We start from the raw sequence: 17,739 nt of genomic DNA on the forward strand, positions 1-17,739 counted from the left end.
CTGTTCCGACTCGGGACTCAATTTCCTATGGCCACACATTATTCACTGACAAAACAAAACAAAATGCCCACAAAAACACAAAGCAAAAGGCCGAAACTAAGACGCTCCACAAAGAGAAATGTTTATATGCTCACATTGTCCTCTTTCACTTCTACTACAGACTAACATCCAGATGGCTATTGTGGACATCAGTCTTGGCTTTCAGGGAGTGGAAATAAGACATTCAGTATAGGATAAAGAAAGGATCTGTGTTAAAGTACAAGGTGAATAATAACCCCAGGCAGGATAATTTCTTGCCTAGATAAGATGTTGCAAAAGAGACTTGGGAAAGACCTTGTCTTATCACGATCACACAAATTCTAGCTTTATCTGCCTCAAAAGTGTTGGACAGGCACACATTTAAAAGGTACAGTCTCACTGGAAAATTGTTAGAGGGAAATAAGGGAAGTGCCTGAACATGGACAATGGCAGAAAATAAGTATTGAGCTCCTAATGAGAGATTTGAGAGAACAGAAGAGGAGAAAAGAAGAAAAAGAACTACAGAGCTTTAGCCAGTTATGAACGAAAACATAGCTCTTTGAAAAGGCAGAATTCCTTGAGATTGTCCATCTCATAACCCACACTGAACCTGTTTGGAATAAGTGAAAACTGAGTATGTCAGCCTGAGAAAAATAGTAGTTTACAGGTAGATGCATGCTTATGTATATAGGATGCTAATTAACATTTGCATTTGGGGGGGAAAGAAACGTTACAGAAAGATGATGACAGGAGCACAGATATCAGAGTTTGGAAGATTTTACATGTGATACACGTTGAACAGCATTGCCAAAAAAAAGGTATCTTGAGCTCCTAACCCCCGGGACCTCAGACTGTTACCTTATTTGGAAACAGGGTCAGTACAGACTCAGTTAAGATGAGGCCAACACAGGAGTAGAGTGAATCCTTAATCCAATCAGACTTGTGTCCCTATAGGAAGCAGGAGAGCAACATCCAGACAGATACATAGAAAACAACACTCGGTAACAAGCGGAAAGTGCAGTTGTCCAGCTGCAAACAGAGACACATGAAATATTGCTACGACCACCAACAGCTGGAAGGGGCAAGGAAGCATCCTCACCTAGAGCCTTCAGAGAGCATGATCCTGCCAGCACCTTGAGTTCCGACCTCTGTCCTCCAGAACTATGACAAAACAGATTTCGTTGTTTTAAACCTTCCCATTTGTGGGACTTTGTTACGGCAACTACAGAAAACAAACACACGATGCTTTGTTGAATTTCTCTGGCCATCAAGCCAAACCTGAAGACTTTTCACATTTATTTCAAAGCAGTGAGTTGGGAAGGAAGGATGTCCAATGACGTCTGCATGTTTGTGAAGACCAGAGCAATCCTGTCAAGAGCACAGGCAGAGCTTGGCCGAGAGAAACCAAAGCCTCCACCATTTGCGGTTTCTATCTGCTCTGGTCACAGAGTCTCTTTAGGTTCAAGATGCCAAAATGGGGAAAACTACATCACTATGAAATACACACTCATCAAGGACAAAACGACGCGTGAGACGGTCGGTTCCATGTGGAGGAGAGGACCAGAACGAGTTTGGCGAGAGTTCGTCCCGTTGAATAAAGATGCAATTACAAGAGGATGGATTTAGATGGAAAAGAAACTCTACTGACGGTGTCTGCTCAATGGATTCCTGAGAGCCAGCCGTGGCTCCTCTAGTCAGAACATAGGTAAATGTGGGTTTTACAACTCACAGTGGTGTGCCCATTCCGTCTGGGGAACCTCAACTGGCAGATGGTAGGTCTCCACCTCTGGATGGCCAACGTGAACAAGTTGGGGGTGCTGGCTATTTCACAAGACTGCTGCTTAAATTGCTCTCTCTGGCCTTGCTACAACCAAGGATTTTGAGCTTATCTCAAGGAGTTATAGAAATAGAATAAAATAGAAACAGGGAAAGACTGCATACTACTCAGTAACTATTTTCCACTGACATTAATTTTAGTGATATATAATATTTGAGGGACTGGGTTATTAAGCATCAAGTAGCAAGTGCTGTTAATAAAGTGCTTTGTAAATAACTTAATGTCTTCTAAGCAGATTTTGATGCTTCCTCCGATATCAATTTTATGTATTTGGGGCCCACACATTGACTTTTTAAATCCTCAGTTAATATTCTACTTTAAGGTTTTTATGGGATATTTTTTTCCACCAGAATAACCATTTTGTTTTATGATGTTTAGAAGTTTCAGAAATCTGAAGCCATTTAGAGAATGTCATGTCAATATCAAATGGACGGTACTAGATGGGATCAGAAGCTTACTTAGAAGATAACTTTAGTTACATTGTTAGCTATTAATAGGTACTCAAGACATTGTAGAAATTTGAAGTAAAAAAAATACTGGTTATAATGAGTTAAGATAGAAGATAAATCATCATGCAAATCTCTGCCACATTACTTCCATTCCCGGATTCAATGGGGTAACAAGGACAGGACTTAACCTTCTGCTAGAAAACTGGAAAAAATACAGGAAACTACTGTTTCATGCTATTGGATAACATGCAGTGGAGGACTGTGGTTCAGGAGAGAAAAAAACAGAGGAGGTACACTCTGTGATTGTCTTGACTTTTTACCTGGAGGCAATTTTCTGCCCACAGGTACTGAGCGGGAGAAAACCAAACAGAAATTGACAGGAAACTCATTCTAAACACCAAGACATACACAAAAGAGAAAGAAAAACAAGAAAGAAAGGGAGAGAGAGAGAGAGAGAGAAAGAGAGAGAGAGAGAAAGAAAGAAAGAAAGAAAGAAAGAAAGAAAGAAAGAAAGAAGAAAAAGATACACTATATATACACTGATCAAAAGGAAAGAAATCACTGTATTAATATCAAAGCAGACTTCAGAACAAAGAATATTACTAGAGATAAAAAAAAGTAATACTTCAGAGTGATAAAACACTTGCACTATTCATCATGGTAAACACTTTCCATAACTTACACATCCACCTTCAGCAACACTTTATTGGAGAAGTATTATTTTTATTCCCATTTTACAGATAAGAAAAATGAAGTTCTACGCAATCAAGCAAATTGAAGAAAGGGTTTTAGAGTGGAGCCAAATTGGAACCCAAATCCCTGTCATCTGTCACCGAGACTACTACCATTGCCACCAAACTGCTTTGCATTTGCTCCTGAGTTCTTTCAAAGTATTCTTCATCAAGTAGTTAGCGCTTTTAAAAGTACCACTCTGATCTTTCCCCTTCCCTGTTTAAAATATTCCAGGGCATGTTAGTGCTCTCATGACCTCTCTCCTGGCCTCCCTTCCCAAATTCATCTTCGTCTATTCTTTTTTCCCCAAAGCTTGCTGTCTTTGGCATCAGCCTCTTGGTACATGCTGTTCCCTCTGTTTGCAATGCCCTTCCATCTCTGCCCATGGGCACAAGCATCACACTTGCCTACTTAACTACTCTTCATACTTCAGATCTCAGCAAAAGAGCCTCTTCCTCCAACAGCCTTCCTGGATATGCAGCCTCGATCAGATAGCCCGGATTACACTTTCACAACAAACTATACTTTTTTGTTATAATTATGTATCTATAAATGTGTGCATTTGCTCATCTGATGGTCTTTCTCCTTCCAACTAAAAATTCATCGGTACCGAGAGTATTGAAAGGCTCCTCCCTATTCTGAGGCCCAGAATAGGGTCTCATACATAAATATTTGTTAAATGAGTAAATAAAAGAATGGAAAAAGACGCTGGAGAGAGAAGAAAGGGGAACATGTTAAGTACATTTGAAAAATGGAGCGGGACGCCTGGGTGGCTCAGTTGGTTAAGCGTCCAACTTCGGTCCAGGTCATGATCTCATGGTTTATGAGTTCAAGCCCTGCTTTGGGCTCTCTGCTGTCATCACAGAGCCTGCTTCACATGCTCTGCAAACCCCTGCTCCTCCCTGACTTGCGCTATCAAAAATAAATAAAAATTTAAAAAAAGGAACAAAATCAAGTATTTATGAACTAATTCAATTAGAGGATAAATATATTTAAATCGAATTTGTTTTTATCAGCAGTGCCCGTAACATACACTCTGACTTGTATAGACCTTTTGAGATGCCAATGTGACCTAGGAGATGATTTCAAATGTGACTTAAGGTCACCAAAATATAGCAATTATTTCCAGGATTAATTTTTAAAAATATTTTTAATGTTTATTTTTGAGAGAAATACAGAGACAGAGCATGAGCAGGGGAGGGGCAGAGAGAGACAGAGAGAGAGAGAGAGAGAGACAGACAGACAGACAGAACCTGAAGCAGGCTCCTGACTCAACATGGGGCTCGAACTCGAACTCTCAAGCCCTGAGATCATGACCTGAGCCGAAGACAGATGCTTAACCAACTAAGCCACCCAGGTGCCCCTATTTCCAGGTTTAAATCTCTGAATTCTGAAAGCAGCAAGATCTCACCCACTATTTCATTTTATTTAAAGACTGTCAGGCCTTGGCACTGAAAAAACAGAGTGGTGAGACCAGACTTCTTAAAGGATTTATTTAATTTTGATGTGCCTCTGCTTTTCTGAGCCCTGCAGTTTCAGGATATGACTGCTACAGAATCTTTCTGGCTCTTTCTGTTCTGGACTAGCTTCACTTGCTTCAATCTGCCAAGGTGATTTTTACAGAATGCCATCACTGGCGTTTACACATTCAGTTGCAAGTGATAGTGGAAAATTGGGAATTGTAGACACTCTTTACTTCCTGAATTTAGGAATCTTATCCTAAGAGTATGCGAATTAGGAAGCTTTCAACATGGATTAACATGGTCTCCACCCAAGGTAAACATCAATACACTAATACTATTACGTTCAACATGATAGTTCTGATAGGTCTGAGTTACACAAACACTAGCAAATCTCAACAATTTCAGTCCATCAGTTGATTTGAAAAATTATTATTATTTTTACACACATGGCTATCCTAGTGCTCAAAGAACGAAAGCAGCACAAAGCAAGTGGGGATTTATTAAGGGCTGAGCACAATAGAGGAGTCCTTTAATATTCTTTCCCTTGGTAAAGACCCCATCCATTATTCCATGTGGATCCAAGGAGTTGCCAGTATTTGGATCTATATTCCCTTATCATAAGGGTAGACAAACAAGGCCCACAGGACATTCCTATATTTCTGGGACGAGAGGCAGTTTGTGACAGCACTGAAAACAAATCAGCCCTGTGATCTCGTGACTAAGGTCTCCTGATTTTACTGATTCTTCCCTCTCATGAGGTCTTTTTCAGCATTTCAATCCTGTAAACTATCGAGTAGCTTTCTAACAAACACTTTTATGTGACTCCTTTTGTAGGAAGGTAAGGTTAAATTAGTCAGCTGGATTCTGTGGCTAACAAAAAACCCCAACTGAAACACAGGCACTGAAGTGAAGTGGGCAATCTGGATCAAGTCTGAATCTATTGCTTCCTAGAGGTATCACTTGGGGCTCTCATTTCTTTAAAAAATTTTTTTTTAATTTTTTTATTTATTTTTGAGAAGAGAGAGACAGAGCATGAGTGGGGGAGGAGACAGAAAGAGGGAGACACAGAATCCGAAGCAGGCTCCAGGCTCCGAGCTGTCAGCACAGAGCCCGATGCGGGGCTCGAACTCACAAGCCGTGAGATCATGCCCTGAGCTGAAGTTGGACGCTCAGCCAACTGAGCCACCCAGGTGCCCCTCTCGTTTCTTAATTTCTAAACTAGGGTTAAAAGTATTTCTCTTTCTTTTTAAAAAAAACAAAAAAAAAAACCCAGCTTTACTGAGATATAATTTACATACTACAAATCTCACCTTATTTCAAGGGTACAATTTAAAGATTTTTAGTATATTTGCAGGGTTGTAGAACTACCGCCATAATCTAATTTTATAACATTTGCATTACCCAAAAAAGAAACTTTGCCCCTGCTAGCAATTAATGCCCCGTCTTCCATCTCCCAATTGCCATTAGCCCTAGGGAACTACTATTCTACTATCGGTCTCTATAGCTTTGCCTATAGTGTGGCCATCACATAAATGGAATCATACCTTATATGGTCTTTTTTCACTTAACCTAGTATTCTTACATTCATGTATGTTGCAGCACATAGCATTCCTTTTTATTGATAGTGATCAATTGCACGACAATACTACATTTATTTATTCATGCATCAGTTGATGGGTACTTGCGATGTTGTTCTGAATAATTCTGCTATGATCATCCACATACAAGTTACTGCATGGGCATAGTGAATGAACACCAAATAGTATCTGGGAATTAGTAGAAGATGCTCTAGTTTCCTGGATTGTATGGTACACGAGTATGAAGTTTGGAATTGTTAAACTATTTGGTATCAAAAGGAAAAGGGCTAGAAGTTGTGGGGTTCAAACAAATGGAGTTAGAAAGTAAAGATTCTACCATGGAGCAGAACAGAGATGGAGACAGACCCTGTTCTGAACAATCTTTTGAATTTCTGAGTCTTTCCTAACAGGAAACCAATACTACTTTGGAATGTCCACTTATAGGAGACTATGGATTCCTTTTACTATTAAAGCCAGTGTAAGTTGGGTTTATGTCAGTTGTAATTAAAAGCCCTAAATAATACTATGGATTTAGTCATCTCAACTGACTGGTTATTAAGTTCCAAACTCTTATGAATGAGACTTATTTCTCATAGGTCAATGTCATACTGAAAGAGTTAATTGATACGAACAGAATAACAGAGTTGTGTAACAACATGGCGGCTTCCATGGGAACCATGTGGTTGGGGCCTGAAAAAGGGTACTTAGCAGAAGGAGGGGACTGGGCAAGGAACATAATGTCATAGCTATCTAGTGCTACTATGGAGACTGGTTGGCATAGTGCCTTATCAAGATCCGTCACCAAAAGATGATGGAACCCATATCCGCTGCACATGTTTCCATGCTTCCATCAGAATTCTCTAAAATTTAATGATTGCCATACAATTATAAGTTTCACAGCATTCCTGTCAAAGACAACTGTGTTAATGCTCCAGACGCAGCTGTTTATTTTTCTGATCGATAAGCCTCCATTTCCCAGTTTGTAAAACAGGGGTTTTACATGCACTTCACCGTGATTTGTTGTGCGTTGTTATTTAAGATAATATTTGAGATCAGGTATTGCAAACCTTTGCCACACAATATGCAATCAGCCATTGTTAGCTTCTATTTTAATCATTCTTCTATTTTTCTAATCACTCTATGACAGACATATGACATATGAAATAGAGTAAAAGTTGAGTATGACTGTGCACTTGAGTGAAAATTTACCCTACGGACAATGTTTTTGGATTCCCTCATTTTGTTGTAAATCCACTGAGGGCAGGGGGCAATTCATCTCTACATGAATCTACATCTTACTCATATTTCTGAGTGGTTATATACGCCAGAAACGGAGCCAGATTCCTAAATATTAATTTAGCCTCAACAAATATGGAAACCCCACTTCACAGAGGAAAAACCAGTCTTCAGACTGGCACTATCACCAGTGCAAGATCAAGCCACCTACCAATAAATGGCAGAGCCCACTCTCATCTTCCTCAAATCCTTCCTATGGAAACCAAAGCCCAAGCTTTGCTAGAAACAAGTGAATTACAAATTTCTCAAATGCGATGCTCAGACTATAAACTTCATTTTTTTTTTTGCTTTTTCATCCACATCTTCTAGCCATACTAAGCACATAAATAACTGATTATGCATTATTTGCTTATTTATTTATTGGCTTAGCTTACACGGACACGTGTACAGATGAAAGAAAATATAAGTTAACTGTAGTGGAATTAGTTGTGGAATAAGGGCAGACTAGAATTAGTGGTGAAAAAACTCTTTACTTCAGCACTAGAAATACTAATTTTTAAATAAGCTATAAAAATAGCCCAGTGTGCTGTTATTATTCAACCCAAAGCCTAAGGAAAAAAATGACTAATATTTCTCACTGTGTTGAATACACTCTAGCATGTTTTTACACCTAAATCTACTCTATTTTCTTCTAAATAATAGATGGCTGGTGACTTTTAAAAGCACCAGTATGTCAGTGTAATTATCTAAAATCTAACAAAAAATTGTATTTTTTGTAGACTAGAAGGGCATATCTTAAATGCAAATGGAGTATTTTTGGAACTTGTACATCATCTTACCCTTTGAAAAAGTTCCCATATTTCTTATTCTTCACTGTTAAAAATTCCTGGTTCCTCTTTCCCTGTCACCATTACAGGATAAAAGAATTCTGGCTGCAGACTGGTCTTTCTTGAAGAATCCATTAAAGTTTAAGCTTGTGCATTGCATCAAGTAACGTGTTCATTTCCCCAGAGCAGCAGATCACAACTCTTTTGTGTCACTTGATACAAGGGAAAGAAAAGTAAGAAAAAAAAAAAAGGAAGAAACAAAAGGATGTTTGTACTGCACAGGAAGGGTTTGGGAGTCAGATTTCACAACAGGTAATAAGTATGCATTAAGTTCACTAATTAGTTCACTAATTGGGTAATAGCACTTTGAAATTCCAAGAAATATTCCATAAATAGAAACACAGAAAAATTAGAAATATTTATGACTCTTCTTATGAATACATCAGATATTTTTTGGAAGTAAATTTGGGAGATATCCTGGGACTAAGGCGCATACTCTGTGCTGAGTTTTTCAATCACTGTTTTTTTTTTACATGTGTTTGTTTGGGGGGAAAAAAGTCAGACTCCTCGATGGAACTACCCCAAAGGTTTACTTTGGGAATGTGTATAAAGTGATTCCTGGTTTGAATAATATAGACATTCAAAATATTGCACACCCAACATAAGTATTAGTATCTCTGACTAGGATAGGCTACTTGGCTGTCCAGACTGATGAATTCAACCCGGTCCAGGACCTGTCTCTCAGCCTTCCAAGCTCAAATACATGGTCAGGTCATTGTCCTGGATCTGATTGGACTCGGGAAGACTGAATCATACTAATAGAACTCAAAGAGACTGATGGGCTTTGCCAAAATGGCAACCACTGAATTCAAATGAGAAATAAAATTATCAAGTAAACAGGATACTAGCATCAGCTTGACTGCACATTCCTTCCCTGTAGGCCAGCTGTGACAAAAGCAAAATTATCAGAGGGTTATTTAGTTTTGTAGTACCGGATTAAGTGGAGTTGATAAATATCCATTTTCATGTTTAATGGCTCACAGAGTCCAATGGTTCATATACCTCCCTAATAGAGACACAGCTTTTTAGACACAAAGATGCTCCCATCCTCTCCCAGGGATGGGTATCTCTGAATTTTCTTCTGTGCATGTTCTCATTCTGTTAATCTCATGGTTGCCTACTACTCCTTTTCATGGATACATTCCTTCTTTCTACATATAGTATTACTATCTTTAACCATGTTTTATCTGATCTAGATGCTATTTTGGTTACAGGAGAATATAGCTTAAAGGAGGAGATTCATAACTTTGAGTAATGACCCATATAATGTTGATTTTGCTTAATATCTCAGTGGTAGAAGCTTCTATGCCTTCCATATTGTTTCTTATATAACTAACTTATTCAACATTCTTTCAGAAATGTTGGCAAATGCACAGAAGTCAGAATTCTCACATTTGTGGAACTCACACACATTGAACGGTGAGATAGAATAAGAAGTACTCAAAAAGGGCATTCATTTGGTCAGCAAGGTTTCTTGAGCGCCTACTATGTGTTAGGCCTTATTCTAGAAACTTTAAACACAATGAACAAAATCAAGTTCCTGATTTCATGGAGTCCACATTCTGGTAGGAAGAATATACAAATAAACCAAAATGAGTACACTCAAAGAAGGAAATATAAAGTACTGTGGGGGAAAAAAAAAACTAAAACAAGGGAATAGAAAATGATGGGGCAATGTTTAACCACATAGGATATTCACAGAGGTGACCAATGAATAAAATTAAGGCAGATTTTGCCTCAACTTAGGAAAGCATTCATTAGGGGCACCTGGGTGGCTCAGTTGGTTAAGCGTCCCAACTCTTGATTTCAGCTCAGGTCATGATCTCCTGGTTCATGGGATCTAGCCCTGTGTCGGGCTCTGTGCTGACAGTGGGGAGCCTGCTTGGGATTCTCGCTCTCCCTCTCTCTCTGCCCCTCCCCCACCCCGTACACAAGCTCTCTCTCAAAAAATAAACTTAAAAAAAAAAAAAAGGCACTCCTTAACAATCCCAGCAAGAGCTGTCTGGCCACAAGTTACTTAGACTCACCAGAGAGTGAGCTGGACTCAGTGAAGTGTTCTGGAGGTTAGCCAAGACTAAGGTCTATTTCAAAGAAATTTCTAGGATTCTAAACAGAATCTGATAAGCAGTCCTCAGGTAAGCCTATTCCAAAATTATACTGAAATATTGATACAAATTTGGAAATAAAAACTCATAATTCCAACCAATCTATTGCATCATTAGTTTTCTAACACATACTTAACCATCTGATAAAGACAAAATTTACCATCATAAAAGCTGCTTTCACTCTCCCTTTCTCTTCTTTCTGGTTTAGAAATACACAGGATGGAAATAAAAGAGAATAGCTCCCTTTCTATTCTCTACAAAGACTGTTTCTTCAAATGCCTGAGTACTATTCCCTTGCTTTCCCAACCACACCTACATGCTATTTGCCTTCAGATAGAAATATTAATATTATGTTGACCTTATATATTGTGGTAATTAAATGAAATATATATGCAATATTTAAAACAGAGACTGACACATAGGTAAGCTATGGTAAAAATGATTGCATAAATGGCCTCATTTCATCATCTTTCCCCATATGGCTTTGTAGCTCCTTCCATCAAGGGGAGGAGGTGATTTCTCCCTTCTGTGAGCCTGGCCTGGCCTGGCCTTTTGACTTGTTTTGTCCAACAGAATGTGGCAGAAGTAATGGTTTACTAGTTCCAAGCCAAGGTCTCAAGAGGTCCTGGATACTTTTATTTTCTCTTGGAACCATGCCTCCACCATGAAAATAAGCCCAGTCTATCTTGGTAGATAACGAGAGACCACACAGAAGAGAGATTAGGAGATGGGTCCCAGCCAAGACTTCCATTTGCCTGCAGTTAGCTTACCTTGAAAAGGCTATACAAGCACATGTATGAGCCAGCCAGCCCCAAATCAGCCATGGGTAACCCTAATTTGTGGAACTTCCTAACCAACGCACAGACTTCTATCTTTAATCCAATTTAGTATCGAATCCAATAAATGTTGAGGTGTTTAGGTACATGGTAATAGTTAACTGAACCATTATGTGTTCAATACCTGTTATCTCTCATTCTTGTCATCATTCTGCTACAAAAATAGAAAAGTTTGTATGCCATAAAGTATATCTCAAGAAATGAAAACACTTGGGATATAAAACATGTGATAGAGATTGTTTGTTAACATACTCTACTGGCTTATAGTGGGCATAGGAAAATATTAGCCCACAATTAAAATATTAAGTGAACAGGATTCTAGACTTGGTCAAACTACTAGGCACAGAAACCATTTTCCCATGTTTTGAGAGCCTGGGTGTGTTGTCAAGAAATGCACACAGAGCACAAAACCATCCTTTGTAGTGACCTACATGTTCTGCTCCCTTTTCATAAAAAAATATTATGTGCCACTTGGACAATTTGCTGTTTGGATAGAATTACCAAAGTCTTATTCCCAAGAATGCATTGGTTAAAAAAAAAAAAAAGTGACGTTGTTCAAATGTTAGTGGGTAGACCCAATAGCCATTGAAATACTTAGGTGTTAGATACAATTTTGTTATAGATCTCTCCTTCTTAAAGATAAATAATTAGAAAAAGAAACTTAATTATATATAGCCAATTAAAGCCAATCAGGGGGTGCCTGGGTGGCATAGTCAGTTAAGCGTTGGCTCTTGATCTCGGCTCAGGTCAAGATCTGAGTTTGAGCCCCACATCAGGGTTTGTGAGTTCCAGCCTCACATCATGTTCTGTGCTGATGGCGTGGAGACTGCTGGGAATTCTGTCTCTCCTTCTCACTGCCCCTCCCAGGCTTGTACGTGCATGCGTGCATGCTCTCTCTCTCTCTCAATAAATAAAACTTAATCAAACAATAAAGCCAATCAGGAAGAGAAAACATGAACCTTAGTACTTTGAGAGGTGGTTTCTAGAAAGTCAAGAATGAAATAACCAAAATAATCCTTTTAAATATCTTAAATAGAGTTCAATAAGATGTTTGAAATAAACATGAAGATAAATCCACAGTAATCCTAAACACAAGAAAACAGAAGCCAGCAAAGGCATGAACTCGGCCAAGTAACGAGACTCGGGAGTAGTATCTGAACACGAACATCCACCTCTTCTCTCAGATCCCATTGAAATGCCCAATGGAAAGCCAAAAAATTGGTAATAGCACTATATACAAGGCAAAGGGCTACGCACTTAACAGAAACTGGGAATACTGGCTTTGAAGAAGTACATACAAAACTGGGACTGAAAAGAGTCTCCATTTGTCCTGGATATGAACACATGCATTCCATTTGGGGGAGTAAAGAAAAAAGCATCCGGGATTTTAAAGAGGAAAAGAGGGTGGGTGGTCACCTGGCATTGGGAGGGAACATCTGGATTGCACCCACTCCTCTGCCGTGTGTACCAGGTAGCAGCGGCCACCATGATGGCTGTGCCCATATCGCTTTTTCTCTTCTTACCTTCAGCAGGTATGGTTAGATTGGGGCTGCTGAGACAGACCCCAGGCTGCCGAAACAGATAAGAAGAAAAATGCTTTACTGCAGAAGCAAATTCAGTCTGACTGCCCGCTGCTTGGCTCCTTCCAAATCCTCCCAGGTATCCGAACTGAGAAAATTAACTCTAAATTCAATCTCCACTTTTCCCTGATCTTTTCATCTGTGCAGAACCTCACACAGTCCTTGAGAGATTTAGTAGCTTGCTCAAGGTCACATAGCTTTGACATTGATTCAAATAATGAAAGATTAATTCATTCACAACAAGATCATTTGACAAATGGTCAACACCAACTTCCATTTTCTTAAATGGAGTTAAACATTTTCTTAAACATTAAGAAAAAAGAAAACTATCTGAAATCAACAGTCAACATCATTATAATTAGAGAGCACTACAATTAAAGTGGAGGAAGCCAATTTTAACTATTATTTTAGTTTTGTACCAGTAATGAAAGAAACACATATAAAATTACATTCTATTTTTGCCCAGCAAATATTTTTAAAAATTAGCCACGCTAGTTTTTTTAAGCTTATTTTTCATTTATTTTGAGAGAGATAGCAGGGGACAGGCAGAGAGAAAGAGGGAGAGAGAGAATCCCAAGCAAGCTCCGCACCAGCAGCACTGAGCCCAACGTGGAGCTCGAACTCACAATCCAGGAGATCATGACCTGAGCCAAAACCAAGAGTCAGATGCTCAACCGATGGCGCCACGCAGGTGCCCGTATTCACACTAGTTGTGGTGAAGATATGGAGATGACAGGATACCAAGCGAATTCTCAGAGGATTAAGTGGGAGATGGGATGACTCTTCAAAAAGGTAATCTTGGTGTGTTTATAAAGAGCTCTAAAAATCATTATATCTATTGTCTTGGCGATTCTAGTTTAGATGTTTACCTAAAGGGAATAATTAGGAATGTGTGCCAAGACGTGCATGTGTATACACAAGGGTATTCACAAACAGCACTAATCATAACACTGCAATCTGGAAACCAACTAAGTATCCTACAATAAAGAATTAGGTAGTAAATTTAGGTGTATACACTTATCAATTCTTGCGCTGTCTTGTGGAGGCTGTCCTGTGCATTCTAGACTTTGGCAGCATCCCCAATCTCTCCCCGCTGATGTCAGTAGCATCCCCACCAGTTGTAACAGCCCCAAATGGCTCCAGACATTGCCAATACTCCCCTGAGTATGAAATCACTCCCAGTGGAGAACCACCGAGATATAATTGTATGTACACGTCCACGTCTATGAATACATGGTGATACACAATTTTTGTCTGCTAATGATATTTCAATAAAGAAAAAAGAAAAAGAGATATTGAACTGGAGTTAAAATCAGGGTTCCCCAATAAATCCCACTTCCCTTCTGCTCCTTTTGTAAGAGCAATGCTGCTGGAGAAGGTTTTCTGATTATAAACCATTGAGCAAAGAGCAGGCAGTACACTAGCAGACCTACTGTAATCCTATTTTTGTATGTGAAAAATAGTATGGGAAGGATCTTCACCAAAATATTAAAATCTGTTGTTTCTGGGTGGTGAGATTATAGCTGGGCTTTTTTTTTGGGGGGGGGGTACTTTTTTGCTTAGATATTTTCTTCTTCTCTACAATTTAGCATGGGTTGTTTTGACCACCAAAAAATAGTTTTAAAGTAAATATCTACAGATGCTTTATCCATTAGGTTCCGAGTTGTAGGCTACAGGAACCATCTCCCAGCTACTTAAGTAGAAGGCAGGTGCACGTGGGCTACTGGCTGGCTCACAAGAGAGACAGGAAGCCAGGGAACAGGGCTTGCAAGGTGCTGGAGTCAGTAAGCAGCCAAGGCCAAGTTGCACAAAGAGCCCTGTCAGCATGCTGCTCCTGGGCCCCGCTGTCACCACCGCAGAAGGACACCACAGCCACTGGCCTCACTTTGGCTGTCACCTCCTGAAACAGCACGGCCCTGAATGAAATCCAAAGGTCCTGCCACTTTTGCATCACGGGCTCAAAATTCAGAATCCCAACAGGGAGCCTCCATGTGCATGGGCCTAACTCACATGCCCACAGCTTAGCATCTGGGGAGGAGAAAAAACATGTATGTATTTGTTCCCTTTAGGCTTCTGAAGCAGGGAGGGCCTTCCTCTCCACCAAAGTCTTCATTCTTCCTTTGAAATGTGGGTTTGGACACTGGTAACCAACGGGGAAAAAAGGCAGAGGTCTTTTTAAAGGTGATATTTTCATCTTTGTACCTGTCTGTATTTGCTAAAGTTTATGCAATAACAAAACATTCCAGAAAAAGAAAAAAGTAACCAAAATGATTCTTCCATTCTATAATCAAAAGTAGCATCTATCTATCTACCCAGCCACCTGTCCGCCCATCCACGCATACAAAATAACTCATACAGTCGAAGAGTATCAGTCACTCTCATGTGTATTTCTCAGAAATGGTTAACTCGGAATATCAGACTTTGTTTTTAACATTAATTCAAATCTCAGTGGTCACCCTGACATTCAAGGCAAGAGAATTGCTCTTCACTTAGATGAATGAAATACATGTTGTTGTCTGGTGCGGTGAGTATTATCAGTGAGAACAGCCAAAGGATTGCAAATCTTTTGTTTCTTTCTAAAAGGAGCTGAGCTAAATCATTTAGTAAATAATTTCAAGTGACCCTGATAGAAAAAAAGTGTTCCCCTCTCCTGAAGATATTTAAAACCTCCTGCAACCCTGCCTCCAAACATCAGTAATAAGACTTATCTCCAGAAAAAAATATACACCAGTAATTTAATCCAAAGGAAAGAAAGTTGTCACTTTTTTTTTTTTTTCAAGTGGATTAGGGTTGTGTCTGGGCTTTCACATGTTTCCAGTTCTCATTTCCAATCCTCATCTTTAGGGGTTTGATTCCTGGGAGAGGTAACAGGCTGTGAAGTCCAAGAAACAAATCAGTTGTTTTTAAAGAGGGAATTATAAAGCTTTATGCAATCCCTTTACTACTGGCCCCTGCCCGCTTTATCTAGGTGGCCACCGCTCATTGCTGAACCACTAAAAGCAGCCCTGAAGTTGAGAAAACTGGTTTAAGTGTTACCAATGTTTCTGTACGCTCTCATCTCTTCTGGAAAGGACAGTTGGGAAGGAAGAATGAGAGACCGAAACCCCAGAATCGGGGCAGGCGGTCCAGGCGGAGTGGGGTCTGCTGCGTGGGCTAGGCAGTCAGGAAGCTTGGTTTCAAACCCTACTATTCCCTACCTGTGTATATGGGCAAGATTCTAGACTCTTCTGGACTCACCTTCCTTATATGAATATGGAGAATGCAGAGCACAGCCCATGAGACATAAGAGACACCCAATAGATTTTAACTGTTATATATTACATATTATATTTCTACACCTGTGGGTGGAGAAGGGACAGAGCCAGACCAAAACAAGATGCTTTCCTCATTTGCCACTAAGTGAACATGAACAGTTCCCCAGTTCTGGCCCACAGAAGACGCCATTAAAGCCCAGGCTAATGACTCTAGAAATAGACATACTTGGGGTAATGCAAAGTGAGTTCAAGTATCAGGCTAGTAAGACTGATGACACGCACTCATAATTGCAAGCTACAGAAAAACGGTAAATGATCCTGCTTGCTCAACCTTCAAGTGTGTATCCAGAATCTTACCACTTATCTCCAAGCTTGTATCACATTTCGTCCATACCATCACCATGATGATGATAGTGACAAATAGGTGACCATATAATATAGGCCAGGCATGGTTCTATGTACTTTACATATAATATTTCATTTATTTCACACACCAACCGTTTAAAGTAAGTACTACTATCCTTAGTTTGTGGATGAGGAAACAGAGGCGCAAGGAGGTTATGGAAGTTTGTCGAAAATGGCAGAACTGGTATCTGTGCTTCCGCCATCCGGGGCCTCTCAGCATGGCAGCCAGAGCCAACACCTAGATCCCATCATGTCAGCCCTGTGCTTGAAACCATCCAAAGTCTTCGTGGATCATGCAAAGAGAAAAACAAAACAAAAAAAAGAAACAAAAAGCCCAAGGAAGGCCCCTGGCATTTTCATAACTGCGTATCACACTACTTGTCATCCCTTCCCTGGAGCTGTGTGCCAGCCACAGGATGGCTCCCTTGTTGTTCTGGAACATTCCATATATGCTCTGCAGCAAGTCCATGCATGGGTATCTGCATAGCCCCCTCCCACTCATCCTCCAGCTCTTCAAAGCTTACTGTTCATTGAAATCAGCCCTAGTCCTCTCCTCACTCCCCAAATTTCCAACCCACCTTTCCTGATTTTTCTCCTCAGTATTTACTATACTATACAGAATACGCCATACAATTTGCTTCTGTTTTATTAGCTTTCTCCCCCACCAGATAAAAGCCACCAATATTTGTCTTCATTGCTATATCCATACTGCATAGGATAGATGGCACACAGTATGTGCTTAATGCATCAGATGAATACATGTATCTTGTAGATGAAAACAAACATCTAGCCTGAAAAATTATGTAAGTGTTCAGCTGATATAGGGGAAGACTGGAAAGAATGCATGTGAATCTTTGTGATGGTTATAGAATGGACCAGTGGCTTATGGGGATTACATTTAAACAGGAGGTGGCCAGCTCTTTTCCCTGCCAATCACATCTGCCTTTAACTTAGCATGTACCTCTAATTTTCCACCTCATTCATTCTTCTCTCCAAGACTATGGACCTTTGTCTTTTCGTCTTCTGAGCTTTTTTGCTTTCATATTAATATGATTTTGCTATATAAAAAGGCTTGTGAGTGGAGTTTCACCCAAAGCAATTTACCAGCAGCCCTCCACACCCTCGGCCTGGCCCGTGTAGTATATAAATTGGATGCTTGTCTCCAATAATCAGGAAATAACCATAGTTTGAATTTACCTTGTCCTAGGAGGATTCTGACAAGCCAGTCTCTTCTATCCCATTTTTCCATTTCTATCACCTTCTTTCTCTAGTATTCCATATCTTTGGGCACTTGAGCTGTATTTTAATTACTTCAGCATCCTCTTTCCCAGCCAGGAAATGGATTCTACTAATGTGATTT

This window comes from Leopardus geoffroyi, chromosome A3 (genome assembly GCF_018350155.1).
Source record: "Leopardus geoffroyi isolate Oge1 chromosome A3, O.geoffroyi_Oge1_pat1.0, whole genome shotgun sequence".
NCBI lineage: Eukaryota > Metazoa > Chordata > Mammalia > Carnivora > Felidae > Leopardus > Leopardus geoffroyi.